This window comes from Protopterus annectens, chromosome 8.part0, assembly GCF_019279795.1.
Source record: "Protopterus annectens isolate FY-2018-M chromosome 8.part0, PAN1.0, whole genome shotgun sequence".
Lineage (NCBI taxonomy): Eukaryota > Metazoa > Chordata > Ceratodontiformes > Protopteridae > Protopterus > Protopterus annectens.
Genome location: NC_056741.1, coordinates 1,447,228,283 through 1,447,246,565, shown reverse-complemented (window position 1 = coordinate 1,447,246,565; position 18,283 = coordinate 1,447,228,283).

The following is an 18,283-nucleotide window of genomic DNA, read 5'->3' as shown; positions in this document are numbered from 1 at the left end:
TGACATTGCATTTTGTCATATCTGTTTTGCTGTATTATGACTCTTTTATTGCTTAATGACATTGCATTTTTCCCGTGTTTGTATTGCTGCATTATAAAGTTTTACTGTTGATTGATATTGCCTTCTTTGTGCATGTTTGAAGTTAAGACCTTATTGTATTGAGTTCTGAGGAAGAGGGTGAATGTATGTTTTCATTGCATGCATATTCTCCCCTTGCCTTATTGCTAACTGGTGCACTGTTGAAATAATTTGTTTATGGTTGTTCTATTGCCTTTTAAACTAGATGTGTCACCTAGAATAAAATCTATCCCTCTTGCCACCTTGGTTTGTTGGGCCTAATAGGGGTGTCACCAGAGTCCGGTAGGAAGGAACCCATATCTCTTCAGCTACACCTGTGGGTGCGCTACATATACATACATAGCACTAAATGAAAGATTAGCTTAGGATATTTGCTTGGAAATTTTTACACCAGTACTTTTATACACCAAGTAGACTTCAGAAGATCTTTCCTCAAAAAGAGAACAGACCAAATAATTTTCAACATTACTATGTGAATAAAAATACTTACTCATGATTTAATATTAATTATGAATTCAATTTATATTATAAATGTGTTTTTAGAATGTTTTATTCTTATTTACAGGTTGTGTGCGAAAGCACTTGGGCTACATAATTTTTAACTTCTGGTGCGTGCCTATATGTGGAAATCTGGCAATTGTGCTGATAGCATCACCAGATCATACAGTTAGTATCAAGAAGGTACCAGACTATACCACTAGTAGCAAGAAGGAACCAGACTATACCATTAGTATCAAGAAGGTACCACAGCAGGGGTGACATACACAGTCTGCACTCAGGAATAATCTGGGGAGAGTTAAGGCCCACAACATTTAAGACTGCCATGCACAACTGCTGGCCATTATCTAATGTTCACTACTTCCCACAATCTACATAGAAAGAGAGGTCACTACAAGCTGCTCCTTACTGTAAATACTCTTCCTGGAAAGAAGGGAACATCTTCCAGTGGAGAGGGGGTGTTGGATATGCTAGCTGGAGAATATCTGGGTTTAATCACACTGGGATCAAGTGGAATATGATTAGTTAATAGATTTAATCAACTACTGTTTAAATCAAAGGAAAGACAATGCTAAAACCAGATAACAAAGCTGTACTGCTAAGGAAGTTTAGGTCTTGGAGTTTCTATGTTTGCAGATGCAGTGATAAGGCAGGTATGGGGATTTCCTCCTGCAAAAACACTTTTCTCGTATAATTTTGTGAGTAAGTTTTGTGGATTGTCAGTGTTATTTTTCTTTATATTATGGTTCATTTCAATTCTAGTCACACAGTTCCTGTAGAAGTGGCCAGCCGGTCATAACTGGTAATGGGCACAAATAAATGTAAAATATGTGGGGAATAAATGGTGGTATACAAACCAAGAGTGGCTGAAATACAAGTCTTACATTCATAATACTCAGGTCTACAGCTCCATGCCTGGGAGGAGAACTCTTAGGTGTTAAACTGTGTTCTGTCATTTATAAAAAAACTGTATCTCCTGCTGATGAAATGATCAGATGGCAGTCCAGAAATGCAAATCTTTGGGTGAATAAATGTGTCCTGTTAGTCTAACAGATTATGGTTTGTACCTTGTTGGGCACCCTCCATGTCTCCAACTGCCATCTCAAATATAGGAAGAAGTGAAAGGACCATCTGGAGGGGGCAGGTGGTGATCCACACAGAGCACCACCTGATCTTTTACTAATTGTACACTATGTGAGTAATACCAGAATATTCCTGAGCTATGTTAAAACACTAAAGCTTGGGTCTTTCAACAGATTTAATTTATTTCTGTTTAATATGCAGTTATGAAACTATGCTATCTCACAGGGACAAAGTCTGTGCTCTGCATAAAAGTGCACACACATAATTGTGAAAGATCATGCAACAATAACTACTGGACCTATCAAATGAGGGATCCTACATTGTGCAAAGGCAAAGAAGTTATGTTAATCATTGCAAATGGCTACAAACTAGAAACAAAACACTGGGTGCAACTACCCCACTTAATAAAGTGGAGATATGGGTTGTATAGGACACTTAAAGCAGGAAGTTGCCACATCAGTGGAGAACCCAGAAGACACAGTCCTCTGTTGCACCAATGGTACTTCCAAAGAAGGACAGATGCATCTGCCAGACAAGACTTCTACACCAGGTAATTAGGTGGAAGTGAAGGAGATGACAGCAATGTGCACTAGAAGGAAGAGCCATTACAAGCCTAAAAGCCTAACCACCATCCCATACCAGGATATCCTAATACAATGCAGCATATTTACATACAAGCTTACCAAAATGAAAGAAGAGAAATCAGCATAATGTGCTACTGAGAGTGGAGGAAAATGTTTAAGATACATCACTCAAAGCAGTGTGGGTGATAGATGGGGTATCTCCCACCCATATTGTTGTGCCTTAACTACTCTCACAGTAGGTGGCTGTATGGGAGAGTAGATTTATTGGAGATTTGTATGCCGTATATGCTGATGAGCTGTGAAATCCAAAGCATATATGAAAGGGTTTTGCTCTGTCCTCTTGAAGTGTCACATAAGTACAATGTGCACCTCGGCCTTAACTTTGAAAGGACAGGACACAACTTACACAGAACTATATGTCCAGCTGCCAGATTACTAGATTGTGTGTTCCATATTAGTCAAACTGGGAAGAAAGGGATAAAGATATGAAAGGTTTTGCATAACAGTATTTTAAAAGGAGGGGAAGGAGCAATATCCTGGAAAAAAAAAAAGCTGTGGTGGCTGTAATATATAAAGTCCGTAAAAGACCCATCTGATCCAGCTTCATATAGGCCCATTTCAATTTTAAATCATGATTATAAAGCATTTATGCCTGTAATGACTAAAAGAACTGCAAAGGTGTTGCCAAAATTGATAGATATGGATCAGTGTGGTTTTGTGGATGGGAGGCAAATATTTGCAACATTAACACAAAAAGGATGATCCAGAGGGAAGATGAATGTAAGAAATACTGCTGTTGTTGGTGGGTCTTGATTCAGAGAAAGCTGGGATTTTATGAGTAGAGCAACTGAAGCATTTGCATTTCCTGATAGAATAATGACATTAATTAGGAGGATACATACAAGGGATCAGAGGTAAAAATTAAAGTGGAAGAGTCCCTCTCTGTTAAGCTGTGATTAAAAAGAACCAGGCAGGGGTATCCTTTTTCCCCTTTGTTATTTGCATTGTATTTAGAACCACTGGCAAAGAAAATAAGCACCACAGAAATTCAAGGAGATAATTGTGTATAGTAATCAAGAAATGTTGTCTGTATTTGCAGATGGTGTTATCTTGTACCCGATAAAAACAGAAAAGGTCATCTCACTATTGTGGAACATTCTGAGACAGTATCAACTTTTTTTGGATCTTTCCCTAAACCCCAACAAAACCAAACTGCTGCTATTTACCCCCAAGAAAAGCACTCCCATAAACACGACAGATTTTATCATATACTCTGAAAATATGACAACTATAGAAGTAGTCTCTCATACAAAGCTACTAGGAATTAACTTGGATGAAAACCTTTCTTTTGACCTCCATGTTCATAGTAATATCAAAAAAACACACCAAAAACTAGGCACCCTCTACAGACATAAAAACTTTCTTACCAGCTCTACTAAGCAAACCCTTGCTTAAACCTTTCTCCTAACTTCTCTGCTATATGGTTCATAGGTAGGTACTAGGCTACTGGTCCTAGGGCATAATTAAGCCTAGCCAAAAAAATGTTTTGCTTACGCTTCCCTCCCAAGTGGTCTAGTTTCCTGCACCCCTGTCTAGCAGGGCCACCAAAGGGGATGACGATACACTTTTTGGCATTTAGCTTGAGGCCATGGTTTTGGCACCACGTATCTGTGTACGTAAGACCCTTTTGAAGGATATCTATGTCAGTAGGGATCTCAATTATGGCACAAGTTTGCAGTCATCTGTGAACTTTGTTAGTCATAGTCCCTCCGTGTTTGCTTGTACCTCCGAGAAGTAGATACCGAACAGGAGGGGTCCCAGGACTGAGCCCTGTGGTACACCACTAGTCACCGGTTTGGAGTTGGATCTAGCATTTCCTATTCTCACTGAATGGGTTCTATCCATGAGCCAGTTAGCAACCCATCTTGTAACATGGGGTTTATATTTAGGTTGGTGAGTTTGTCAATAATTCCTGAGTGGGGAATGGTATCGAAGGTCTTTGCAAGATCAAGGTATGCTGAGTGAACCACCTTTCCTTCATCTATTGCTTTAGTGACCATTTTGAAAAAGTCTACCAGATTTAGGAGACACCTTCCCTTTACGTACCCAAACTGGGGTGGAGTCAAGGGTTTGTAGGTTCCTAATGTCTTTGTTTATGAGTTCCATGATTATGCGCTCCATGACCTTGCAGACAAGACTCGTCAGGCTGATGGGGCTTTAATTCCCGGGGTCAGTGGTAGCACCTCCTTTGTGGAGTGGTATAACTGTTGCATGCGCCACTCTGTGGGCACATAGCCTGAGGTGAGGCTGTGGTTAAACATGGTATTAAGGTGAGGGATTAATTTGTTTTGGAGTTCATGTAGTACGCAGCCTGGAATACTGTCTGGCCCCATGGATGCTGTGTTTCTTGCCTTGGAAAGTGCTATTTTCACCTGAGTGTCTGTGATTTTAGGGGAAGTACAATCTTCTGGTATGGAAATGGGCCCTTTGGGGGGTGAAGGTGGGGTGAAGTTTGCACTGAACCTATCTGCCAGTATATTGGCGATGTCAGTTGGTTCCGTGAATTTTGAACCATTATGCTGTAGCTCAGAGCAGATCTGCGAGTTGTTATTTAGGTTTTTGACATAGCTAAAAAATGCTTTGTGATTGTCTTTGGTGTCTGTTGCGATTTTTCTTTCAAAGCCTGCCTTAGAGGTTTTTATGAGGGTTCTTAGCTTTTTGCTACGGTTGGTCAGGGAGCTCCTCCATTCCTGGGTTTTTACTTTTTTTTTGCAATAATTTCTTCCTTCTATTATAGAACTTATTTATGGCCCTGGGTCCACCAGACTGGTTTCTTATTTTTGGAGGAGTGGGTCTTGGTCTTGTTTGGGATAGCACGGTCCATGCACTCATGTAGGTGCTTGTACAGTGCTTTTGTGTAGGATATAGCAGATTCAATCATATTGCCTTTCTGCTGGGGAGTAGCGAAATTTGCCATCTCTGTCTTGAGTAGCATAAAGTTCACCTTGGAGAAGCTTTCACCATGGTTTCTTTTGGGGCGGAGGCTGAGGGTGGTATGTGGATATCTAGGGTGATGAGTTCATGATCTGATCTGACCAATGAGGAGTTTACCACAGGTGCGAAGCATTTGTCCCTCATGTTGGTGATGACCAAGTCCAGTATATTTTTACCTCTTGTAGGGGTATTAATAAGCTGGTCCAGTGCATTGGAGTTGATGTACTCCAGGAAGTGCTGAGCAAAGATATTAGTACTTCTGTAGTTTTTCCAGTTGATGTTTGGCTAGTTGAAATCACCCAGTATAAGGGTGTTTGGTTTTCCAGTACCTCTAGGAAAGAAGAGTGCATGTCATGGGGCTGAGAAGGTGATCTGTAGCAAGCTACAATCTGAAATGCAGTTTTGCCCACTGTCAGTTGCACTTGGATGATTCCTGAGGCATCATTCTTTGCAACCAATCTGGAGGTGTGGTTGTCGTTGATGAATATGGATATGCCTCCTCCCTTTGTATTTCAATCTGGGTTTTGTGGCCAAAATGTGTGGTATGAGTTGTAGCCTGGAATCATTGGGGTGCTCTCTTGAGCCTTGAACCAGGTCTCCATTACTGCACAAATATCGATATTCTCCATGTTGAGGAGTGCCTTGAGAGAGTGCATTTTGAGGTTTAAAATCCTAGCGTTCAGCAATATGACCCTCACTTTTTTGTCACTAATACTTGTTATGGTGGTAGATTTGTTTTTTGAGCCTTGCCTAAAAAAGGCACTATTGGGGTGGCAAGAGACTTTGCCAGTATCCTGAATCTTTGGGGTGCCAGGTGCAAGCCATCTCTTGTGAAGCATTGAGGCTTGTCAAGCATGTCATCCCAGGCAGACACGTACTGGGTCCCCTTTGAATGACACCAAAAACTTAGCCAATTGTTGAAATTTATCATTTTTCCTTGTACTGAGGTATCATTCTTGGTGAGGGTAAGATGCTACTCAGGGCTAGGGTCACACCTGCCTTGATTACATAATCAGAGAGCTCCTCTATGTCTCTTTTCATGTAGTCCAGGGAGGTACGTCTCAGGTCATTCACAACAACATGGACAATGACAGAGTCGTATTTGTACTTGTTGTGGAGTGACCTGAGTGCGTGGGTAATGTGGCGGATTCTGGCGCCCGACAAGCAACAGTGACCTTCGCCTTAACGTGTTTTGCCTTAAGGGCTGTGGTTGTGTGGCACACTGGTTTTAGTGGTTATGTGATGATTGTGGAGTGTTGATGGGTGTAGGCTGCTTGTGTGTCTGTTTTGGAGGTCTCTGTTGTTTCCGCAGATTTTTATTTAGAGCCTCCGAATATGCCTTTATGTATCTATGTGTGGGGTTTGCAGTTGCATGTGTGGTGGGTCTGTGTGTAGTAGGTGAAGTGTTGCAGGTTGGTACCTTCTTCTCTTGACTGTTAATTCCAGTTGTGACTGGAGAGAGCTTTGCCTCAAGTCTAGCTATGTAAGTGCATCTCTTGCAGATGTTGGTGTTGTGTGGTAGGAGGAGAGGGTTGTCTGTGTACCTGAGGCAGTTGTGACATTGTGTCAGGATGCCCAAATTCATCAGGTGCACAGCAAAACACACTGGGAGCTGACTCTTGGACATGCCTGAATGGGTTAAGGAACTATTCTTATTTGCCTGGTAGGGGAGAGCAGTTTGACTGTTCCATACAAACAACAGTTGTAGATCGAGTACAATAGTTTTAGTGCTTCTGTTTCTTATTGAGCCAAGTGCTAGTCAGAAAGCTCTGATTTCAGTGCTAAATTGGACGGACTGGCTAGTACCAAGGGAAAAACTGAAGAGCAGACTCTGTGGAGTTGGGGATAGTTTAACCCTAGCTAACTGCCGCTGTGCTATGCGCAAATCCACGCAAATGCATTTTTTATATCAGAAAGATTAAAGAGATAGAAATTAACCCAAAATGGCCAATAAAACTACAGTTTCTGGGCAAAAATCACTCCTCCAAGGACAGGTAGACTGTTCAGAGCTCCCCACTCTCACTGGTGAACAAAAAACTTCCTTTTTGCCCAAGTAAGGTATAGCCAAACACAGAAGCTTAAACACAGTCCAGGTATCAGCAGGCATCTGAAACTGGACTTTTCTAGCTTAGTAAGGCGGGAAAATAGCAAGATTTTTGTTGTTTTTTTTCAAGAAAACAGTAGAAACAAATGCAAAAACACTTTTATAGTGCAGCAATGGCTGTCACATTTGAGTGGGAAGCCAGTAACAGTTAAAAAATACAATTTACAACAAAAATGACTTTTTTAAAGTGCAGGCACAAATAAATGCAATTTCAGTGTAAAATGAGTGTTCTGAGAAGCAATAAATGACAGAAAATTAGCGTTTAGGCGGAAATAGCAATAAGCAACAAGAAAAAACAAAAAATGGTACTTAAACACGCCAAAGTCTCTCCGGCATTGTAGGTCTCTACAGGACACCTGGGCAGGATCTGCTGAGCATATACAAATGTAAAACCCGTGCAAATGCGGTTTTTATATCAGAAAGATTAAAGAGATAGAAATTAGCCCAAAATGGCCAATAAAACTACAGTTTCTGGGCAGAAACCACTCCTCCAAGGACAGGTAGGCTGTTCAGAGCTCCTCACTCTCACTGGTGAACAAAGAAACGTCCTTTTTGCCCAAGTAATGTATGGCCAACCACAGAAGCTGAAACACAGTCCAGGTATCTGAAACTGGACTTTTCAAGCTTAGTAAGGTGGGAAAATAGCAAGATTTGTTTTGTTTTTTTTTGTTTTTTTTTAAGAAAACAGAAACAAATGCAAAAACATTTTTATAGTGCAGTAATGGCTGTCGCACTTGAGTGGGAAGCCAGTAACAGTTAAAAAATACAATTTACAACAAAAACAACTTTTTTTAAAGTGCAGGCAGAAATAAATGCAATTTCAGTGTAAAATGAGCGTCCTGAGAAGTAATAAATGCCAAAAAACAAGCGTTTAGGTGGAAATAGCAATAAGCAACAAGAAAAAACAAAAAATTGTACTTAAACACTCCAAAGTCTCTCCTTTTGTCTCTCTGGCATTGTAGGTCTCTGCACGACACCTGGGCAGGATCTGCTGAGCTTATACCACTCATCACCAATATCCACTCCTCCCAGAAAACTAAGCTAGAGTCCTGTTACAATAAAGTTGCCAAGTTCGTGACCAAAGCAAAACACTCCTCCCATCACTGCTCTTTATTACACTCTCTTAATTGGCTTGAACTCCCACATCAACTAACATACCTACAATTAATCACAGCACATAAAATTATTTATGATCCCTCAGATTGTCCAGCCCTCCCTTCTATACTAACTCACTATCACCCAAATAGACCACTCAGATCCAAAAACCAACTTCTCCTCCAAGTTGAAAAACCTAAACTCCCAGCTGGTTGCATGTTTTATTCTTTCTCTGTTGCCAAACTATGAAATTCTCTCCCATTACCTATTAAAACCACAAATAATGTTTCCTCCTTCAAAAAATCTCTCAGACTACACCTTTCCACTCTCTGGCTTTGCACATGCATCAATTCTCACCCTCCTAAAACATGACTCCCCATACTTAAGTCATGTCATCTTTATCAACTTCATCCTTCCTTCTAATCCTTCCTTACTAATAATGGTACATCTACTGAAAGTTTCATCTAAGTCTACCAAATGGTTACTCTAACTCAATAGTCATGCCTAGTAGGACTGATGATCCTATACTTTCAAAATATTATGAATTGTATGGAATTGTACTGTTCAAGCTACTATAGCTGCCTTGAACTTATTTCTCTGCATTGTATTATCTTGTATTATAATGAATTATATTGTGTATTTGTACTATGCCTGTTGTATTACTAACTGTTTTGATCATTAAGTACTGTCACACTAATTGACTTGTGGAGCTTTTCTCCCCAGGCCTTCATTGAAAATGGGCTCTGCTTGGCCCAGTGGATTTTCCCAGTAAACAAATGGCAATAAATAAATAAATGACTAAATAAAATTAAAGAAGATAAATCAAACGTTATAGCTGTAAACTGAGAAACAGTCACTCTTGCCAAGATACAAGTAGTCTGTCATTCGACACCCATGTAGCTAAAGTAGTTAGGAAGACCTTCTACATTGCCCACCTTATCATGAAGGGATTCTCATCTAGATCAAGGGAGGTCATAGTCTCCCTATACTCATCACTCATCAGACCAATGATTGAGTACAATGCCCCATTCGGAATGTATCTGACCCGACACTTGCAGCAGCTGGAGAGGCCACAAAAGTTCCTCACCAAAAGGATAAAGGGTCTCAAACATCTGTCCTATGCTGCCCGACTGAAAGAACTCCAGCTCTATTCAGTCGCTTACCGCTTGCTCAGAGGTGACCTTTGCCTAACATACAAGGCCATGTCAAACCCAGATTTGATGAATATGCTTCACCTCAAAAAATCTAGATCCGTCAGAGTCACAAGGGCGGGAGACTTAAACCTCGACACGGCTATTAATAGGATGTGCTGGAGGGATAGATTCATCACCCAAAGACTCCCTATGCTGTGGAATAAAATCCCGGTATATGTGAGGCAGAGCATCTCGCTGGCCTTGTTCAAGAGAAATCTTGACCAATGGATGGGAGATCGCAGATATACCCCAGGGATTACCTCAGTGTCACTGCTCAACAGAGGCACAGCAAAATAATGGGTATAGTTCCCCATACTAAAGGGGTGGCGTAAGCCACAAAACTATGGGCTAGGCTTGTAAATGCCCTCGGGCAGATAGCCTAGTATGAACCTATGAACCTATGAACCTATTTAGTCTCTTTAGTTTTATCCATAGGCCAGACACATTTTCATTATCCAGAGGAGAAGTTGTGGATATTAATTAATAAAGTGTTGAAGGATTTTATCTGGGAGGGAAAAAGCTCAAGAGTCAAGTTGGATAAGTTGATTCTTCCAATAGAACAAGGTGGTTTATGATTACCTGATTTGAATGGATATTTTAGAGCTGCACATTTAATGCTTTTATACATAACCCAAACAGAAAGCTACAAATCAAAGTGGAATGGGATGATGATGAAGTAGGGGAAATTCAGGAAATAAGGCGAGAGAGGGATTTTGGATGCAGATACTTAAGGAGAATAACAATAGTTATACAGAATATTATATTCATAAAGTAGCAAAAAGTATTTTAAGAACTAAGCCAACACAGGAATGGAGAAAGGAGATTCTGCAAATAGGGATGACTGCAATTAGGGATACAGAGAACAGGCAAGACTTGTAAAGGAACCAAAATATTGAGAACAAACAATTAGAGAGGAAAAGGTAACAGAATGGGAAGAGGCCAAGAAGAGATTTGGACTGCAGGCTAGAGATTCCCTGCCCTATCAGGGATTGATATCAGAGTATATATAAAGAGAAAGGGATAGGAGAATCCTAAGTGAAATACCTGCAGTAGTAGAGTTTTTAGGTGAGTCTAGAAAAGAAACTGCTGTTAAAAAGGTATAATTAGTAGGGCATATAAAATATTGCACAATGACAATATTAATCTATCAGAGGAGTTTAGAAAAGATTGCATAAGCAATTCACAAAAAACAATGGGAGGATATATTTATGGCTCACAAATATGCAGAAGATTTAGGATTTTTATACCTCAAGCAGACTGCAAAGATTTTTTCCTTAGGTAGATGGCAAATATTGGAGGTGTGATGATGAAGAAAGAGATAACTGGAGGCATGTTTTGTGAGTGTAATGAGTTGGCTGACTTTAAAAATGACCTACAGAGCACTCTGTCAGAAATATTAGATGAGCAAATGGATGTAACTAAGGAAATTAATTTTTTTGAGCTGGGATACAGGATCTGAATTGCCTAGACATTCTAAGGCCTTGCTAAGTTTAAAATTATTAGAAAATAGAAATCAAAATCTAAACCAATTTTATTTGAAGTAGTGAATATTGTAATACAGATAAAATAACTGGAAATGGGATCTTTAGAAAAAGGTAGCAGCAAATTACATAGAAAAATGGAAATTGTGGGAACTATACATGCAGAAAAATGTTTTGGAGGAGGAATGAGGTTTAAGGTAAGGCAGAAATTGAACAATTTATGTAATGTTGGATTTATTATATTGTACAAAATAATATGTGTGATGTATGTTTTTAGCTATGAACATGTTAATATGGTTTGTTTTCTTTTATATAAATGTCGTTTGCCAATGTCAAGTGATCCTTTAAGAAAGGTGTTTAAAAAAAAAACTGTTTAAACAGGTGTACAAAAGTGTCGCTTACATCGGAAATTTGGTATGTAACTGGAATATGAGATGGAGGTAGAGCTTATCGCCATTTCCTTCATACAGCATACTTCCATTAGCCATTTCCTTCATACGTCACACTTCCATCTGATATTCCAGTTATATTAACCATTTCCTTCATACAGCATACTTCCATTAGCCATTTCCTTCAAACGTCACACTTCCATCTGATATTCCAGTTATATTTGCCATTTCCTCCATACGTCACACTTCCATCTGATATTCCAGTTATATTACCCATTTCCTCCATACGTCACACTTCCATCTGATATTCCAGTTATATTACCCATTTCCTCCATACGTCACACTTCCATCTGATATTCCAGTTATATTTGCCATTTCCTCCATACGTCACACTTCCATCTGATATTCCAGTTATATTAACCATTTCCTCCATACGTCACACTTACATCTGATATTCCAGTTATATTACCCATTTCCTCCATACGTCACACTTCCATCTGATATTCCAGTTATATTACCCATTTCCTCCATACGTCACACTTACATATGATATTCCAGTTATATTACCCATTTCCTCCATACGTCACACTTCCATCTGATATTCCAGTTATATTACCCATTTCCTTCATAGGTCACACTTCCATCTGATATTCCAGTTATATTAGCCATTTCCTTCATACAGCATACTTCCATCTGATATTCCAGTTATATTAGTCATTTCCTTCATACGTCACACTTCCATTTGATATTCCAGTTATATTAGCCATTTCCTTCATATGTCACACTTCCATCTGATATTCCAGTTATATTAGCCATTTCTTTCATACATAAAACTTCCATCTGATATTCCAGTTATATTAGCCATTTCCTTCATACATCAAACTTCCATCTGATATTCCAGTTGCTCCTGGTTTGGTGAGACCTCTATTACAATCTGCCCACAGTACTATGGTACTTGGGAATCTAAACACCACAAATTGCAGTATTGTTTCTACTCAAATTAGTACATGATACTTTGTTGACAATCTGATCTAGGTCTGAAATTGATGGCTGGTACCATTGCATACATTGCCTTCTTTGGTCTCATCATGTTGGGCTTTATGAGTTTAATTTCTGTGATCTGCAGTGAACAGGATGGTATCACCATCCTCCATGAGTTTCTTTTGCCAGGGATATCACCTACCCCCAAGAAGAAAGTTTGAGATAAACGCAATAAGGCACTTGTGTGTATAGTCTAATGCAGGAATACTTTTTAATTTCTGGAATACATAAGAGCTGTGTGTCCATTGTTGATGCCCATAGAAATATGTATCAATACAAAGATAATGGGAAATGGTCTTTTTTTTTTTTTTTTTTTACACTTTTTTCCTGTAGGTGTCATGGTTAGTATTTGATAATAAACATACACTTTTCAATGAAAAGCTATACTTTGAAATGGCAGCTATAAAATGTTACTGGTTTGTTATTTTCCACGCTCATTTTGCATGGCCGCTCCATTTGTTAAATGATTTGAAGAAATGTAAACTCATTTTGGTATAGTTCACATTTCCCTCTCTGTTGCTTTCTCAGTCTTCAACAGCAGCAGTATTCCTCTTAACCATGTCAATCATCAAAGAAGTGCATTATTTCCTGTGTCATGTACAGCAATTTGTGGCAGACTCAGGCTCAAAAGCGATTGTAGTTTCATCAGTTAAAAACATTCAGGCACTCATATGGGTGGCTGTTTGTGGATCAAATGTTTACATGCAGACTGGTATTCAGCATTCACCACTGGTTAGGTAAACGTTATTGATTCAGGTATTGCATAGCCATTCCCTACCATCCTTTGACTGTACAGACTCCATTTAGTATAGCCTTCTATGTCCTAGTACCTAGCCAGTATTTACCATGCTAGGATCCTATAAACAACTCCCAGTCTAACTTATAATCCAAATTAATTTATGGTACTATACCAAATAATTGGTACTGTGGTGGTGGTGCTGCTGCGGTAGCATTGTTGCCTCACAGTAAGATGTTGTCCCATTCAATTCTCAGCTAGAGCGTCTTCTGTGTGGAGATATGCGTGAATGGGTGTACCTTCGTTGAAGGTTGTGTGTCAGAGCTGGCAACTTGGCACATAAAAATCTGCTGCCAATCATTAGCGGACCAGAGTTCCACTTTGGCGACCCCTAAACGGGAAAAGCTGAAAGACACAACAACAACAACTATACCAAATAATTGAAAGACTGTGTAAGCCAAATCCATAGCCTCATCCAGATTTAATGCAGTTTAATGCAATGGTTACCCAGTCCACAAAACCAAGTTGATCCATATTTGATACGACTCTCCCAGTGTGAATCCATGTTATCTTGGATGCAGTAGTCCACTGATTTACATATATTCTAAAATTCTTTCTGCCTCATGACTTTGCTTATAACTGAAGTCACAAGGACAGCTCAGTAGTTTGCAAACCAAATTACTGTCATTCACATGAAGGGGAGTCGCATCTCTTCTCATTTGGACAGTTGTGAAAAAGATGTGGCCTGATGAATTCCTGGTACAAAGAACAACCATTATAGAATGCTACTTGCTAATGGATCCTAGTACCTTTGAATACATTCAGCTCTGACTGGAGATGCTTGCAGCAGAAACATTTCATTTCATCAGCACATACAAAGGTACCGGGAAAGGCACTGATAAAACTTCAACTGCATACAAAGAAACACCGTCTGGTGTTTAATCTACATGTGTGTAGTAAAATAAAAGGCTGACTGATTTACTCATACCCAGGTATACACAATAAATCAAAAGACTGAACAGTCATTTTGCTGTTGGGCCTCAGGAAACTATGTTTTCTGGACAGTTGGCAGCAGTACGCAAATGGGCCTGTAAGTCTAAACCTCCCCAACAAAGAGTGCAACACACCTGCATCAGGGGGAAGCATTTCTTAAGGGCAAGCTTAACAGTCACAGTCCATATCGTACCTCTTCCTGAAAAGGACTAGCAAACCTTTATGTGTTATCAGTCAGTCAACAGGGAATCTCCATCATTGCTTCTTACTTTACAAACAACAAAAAAATGTCTACTTCTTATGCAGGGAGGCCTGCAGTAATGCTGCAAAGTACTGAGTTAAATATTTTACAGAAAATAAAACAAATAAACCATGTTTGGCCTACGGGGCTAGTTTTTGGCTATTTGAACATTTTTGAGCAGAGTATACATAATGATCCATGGCAGCGTTCACAAAACATTTAAGAAGGCAACTGCACATGTTGATAATAAGAAAAAAATCCCACAAAATTACATGCAGAAGAGCTCCTCCTCAAGGCCTGGCAAAAGATGAAAGCTGGAGAAAGAAGGATAGGCCTCTCATTTTACAGATAATCCTTTGTCAATGAAAGATTATCATGGAATGGCTGTCCCCTATGGAAAATGCTTTGAAGGGCAGGATTGATTATTGTCCTGTAGAAAACAGGAAATGTTTAATCTGTAAGGTATACTGAACACTTTGATAGTCTACTTGTATTTGTAAAGACTCTTAAACTGTTACACTATAGTACTTATAGACATCTATATGTAATAAGAAAGAAAATATGGCACAGTGGGTTATGCAAACACAGCATTTTATGTAGGAACTTTGCCAAACTCACAATCAACATTTTGGACAACATTTCACATGAGCTGTCATGCGAGACCTGCTGATGAAAAAAGAACTTAACTCTCATATTAGATGTAACCATCAAAGCTGTTGCATTTCATGTTAGGGAGATCTCACTCTGGATATCAGACTTAGAAATCTGTCTGACAAAAAAACTGAAAGAAAAGTGAGATTTCTTACTGGACAAGCAGCCTTTACCAATAGTCACATTGTCCATTTTTCTGAGGTTCTTTCTATGAGAACTGCAATCTCCTTCTCGAATGAATGGCATTAATACTTTGATATAATAGATTTGGATTTACTGGTAAAGTTTATAATTCTTTCAGCATTAGCTTTTCCTATAGGTTACAGATCTTCTTTTCTGTTTCTCGATGGTTTATAAATATTGTGTCATAGCTTTTTGCATTTTATTTTCCCATGGTATGTCAATGATTCTGCTTTCATTTTATTATTTTAAAGTGTTGATTTTTCCATAGTATGTCAATGATTTCTTTTTATGGTTTACTATTTTTATGGGATTTTTTTCTTAATATTTAATCATAGTTTGAGTCATTTATATATATGTATATATTAATTCCAAGGCAATCTAGATATACTTGTTTCATACTTCTAGTTTTTGGGGACTTGGTTTCTCTCTTAATTTTCCAATCACTTTTTGTGTAACACATGAATGCCTCTCCTTTCCCTCTCTTTGCACCACTTATCCTTATCCCTTAACCACTGACAGGAATTTCCTACTAAACTACTCCCAAACAAATGTTGCCTGATCCCCACTTACTCTGGCCCATCACTGAGACTCCTTTTCTATTTTGAGGGGAAATGAATCTCCTGCACTGAATGGAGTATCTGGGGGAATTGAGACACCAAAAGCCCATGTGACTAAATGGGTTTCTTTTTTTCAGAGAGTTGCCTTTGCACACTGACCACAAAAGATCTGTATGGGTTTGTACAGCAGATAGAGGCCAAGAGCAGACCTGAATAGTTGATAACGAGGCCCTGCAATTTAGCTGGCTTGTTGGTTTTACAGAAGTGTACCAAATGGTCACTGGTTGACTCTACTCACACACCAACAGATTTGCCCAATCTTCCTTTCCTTAACTGGTCAATCACTTGCTAACATTCAACTACTAACTTCTAACAGCTATGCTGTGGTGTATTTGCTCATTATGATAAACATCTTACCCAGGGACTCCATTTAGCTGCGCTTTCCTAGGCAGCATAGAACTGTGGATATTTACACATAATATACATTGGTATTTCCTCACACCTTAGTGTTTTCAAAAAGCATCCCTAGGAGGAAAATGAATGTGGTAACAGTTCCAAATTTCATCACCCCCAGAGTTTTTTCACCCAGGATTTGGACTCTGCATGAAGGTGAAAGGTGGATAACAACTATGGTTTGACTGGAGAACTCATCACTATGTAAGGCAGTCTCCCCATTAGAGATTTTTCTGTTTGTAAGCAATGACAGTGGTTTTACAAAAAATGTTTCCCATTGCAGATCTGTTTCAAAGGCTTCCTTGCTTTTTTACTAAACTACTAGCAAGAAGACTCAGCATCATTTAGGTAACATTTGGTGTTTAAGTGTAAGCTTGGTAGCAAAATAACAAAATGGAGACAAGCACAGCCAACCAAGCAGACAGAAGGTATGAATTTTAAGATAACTTGGGCATAAAAACAGCTTCACATTGATCAACAGCTTAACTTTAGTTCTCCCAGTGTGAAAAAAAAAACTGAGAGATAAAGGCTTATAATTCTGACAGTTTTAGTAAAATAACAATACTGGTTAGTAAGTACACTGCCTGGATGCCAGCAGAGAAGAAACTTAGACTGTATAAAAGAAAATCGACTAGAAAAGTTGAAGAGAAAACACTGTGAAGAATTCTGCAGCTGTTCAGCAAAAAGCAGTTCAAGCTCCAGCTTTTGAACAAGAGACTGCTTCCTGTAATTTAGAGGAAAAAATAAATCAAATGTGAGCAGAGATTAATAAAATAAATGAAACCTTGAAAGGAGTATATCAACTCAAACAACAAAAAGCTGGAAAAAAATGGAAGAAGCTTTAAACTGCTATTCAGATGAACTGATTAAACTGCAAAAAATCAGAAGTGAAACTACCTGGTTAAATATGAGATGAAACACCAAGGCTGTATAAAACGAATCCAAAAAATACCACACAGTTGAGAAAGAAATACACCTTTATCACAAGACAAAGCTTTCAGGTTCACACCCTTCTTCAATGCTTTGAAGAAGGGTGTGAACCTGAAAGCTTTGTCTTGTGATAAAGGTGTATTTCTTTCTCAACTGTGTGGTATTTTTTAAATATGAGATGACTCAAAAGGAGCTGTTTCAAAAAATAGTAGAATTAAAGGACAAAGCACACAGAGAAAAATTGAGATTTTCTGCTATACCAAAGAAACTGTAAGGAACGCACTGCATTATTTTTATGAAAGCACGAACAAGCAACTGGACTGATATTCCACAGCAGGATTTGCTAACTGAAAGGGCATATGATGTGTATGCTCCAATTCTGGTCATGGGAAAGCAGCCAAGACCTGCATTAGTAAATATGCAATTATACCAGCAGAAAGCATTGATCCTGACAAAACTGCCAGAAGGGAAAAGTACTAAAAATTTAAGACAGTAGAATCTTTGTGGAAAATGATTATTCACTGTAAACCAGGCAGAAGAGAAACACGTTTATCTCATCAATCAGGGAATGTTGAGAAGCAGGTGTGAGAGTCAAGCTTGTATATCTGGCTGTCTTCAGAATATTTTTCCTGGAGAATCAAAGTCATTTTAATAGGTTCATAGGTGTTTACTAGGCTAACAACCACAAGGGCCTTTTTAAGCCTAGCCATGATCCCAAATCTCTGACAAGTTCTGATATCCTTGATAAGTGTAAGCATGGGCCTGGGAGATGAACCATTTATAGGTTAACTGTTTGCATTAGAGATATAGGTGCCAAACCAGGGATGAATTCCTGGTTTCCCATCCAATTGTCCAAACTGCACTTGAATTGGGTTAGGGAGGAACTCTACTTCAAAATGGATGGGGAGCCTGTTCCATAGATGGGGTAGTTTCTGGGATACATACCTATCTTGCCAGCAGGTCCTGTTTATGTCACAGACAAGGTTTAATCCTTTAGAA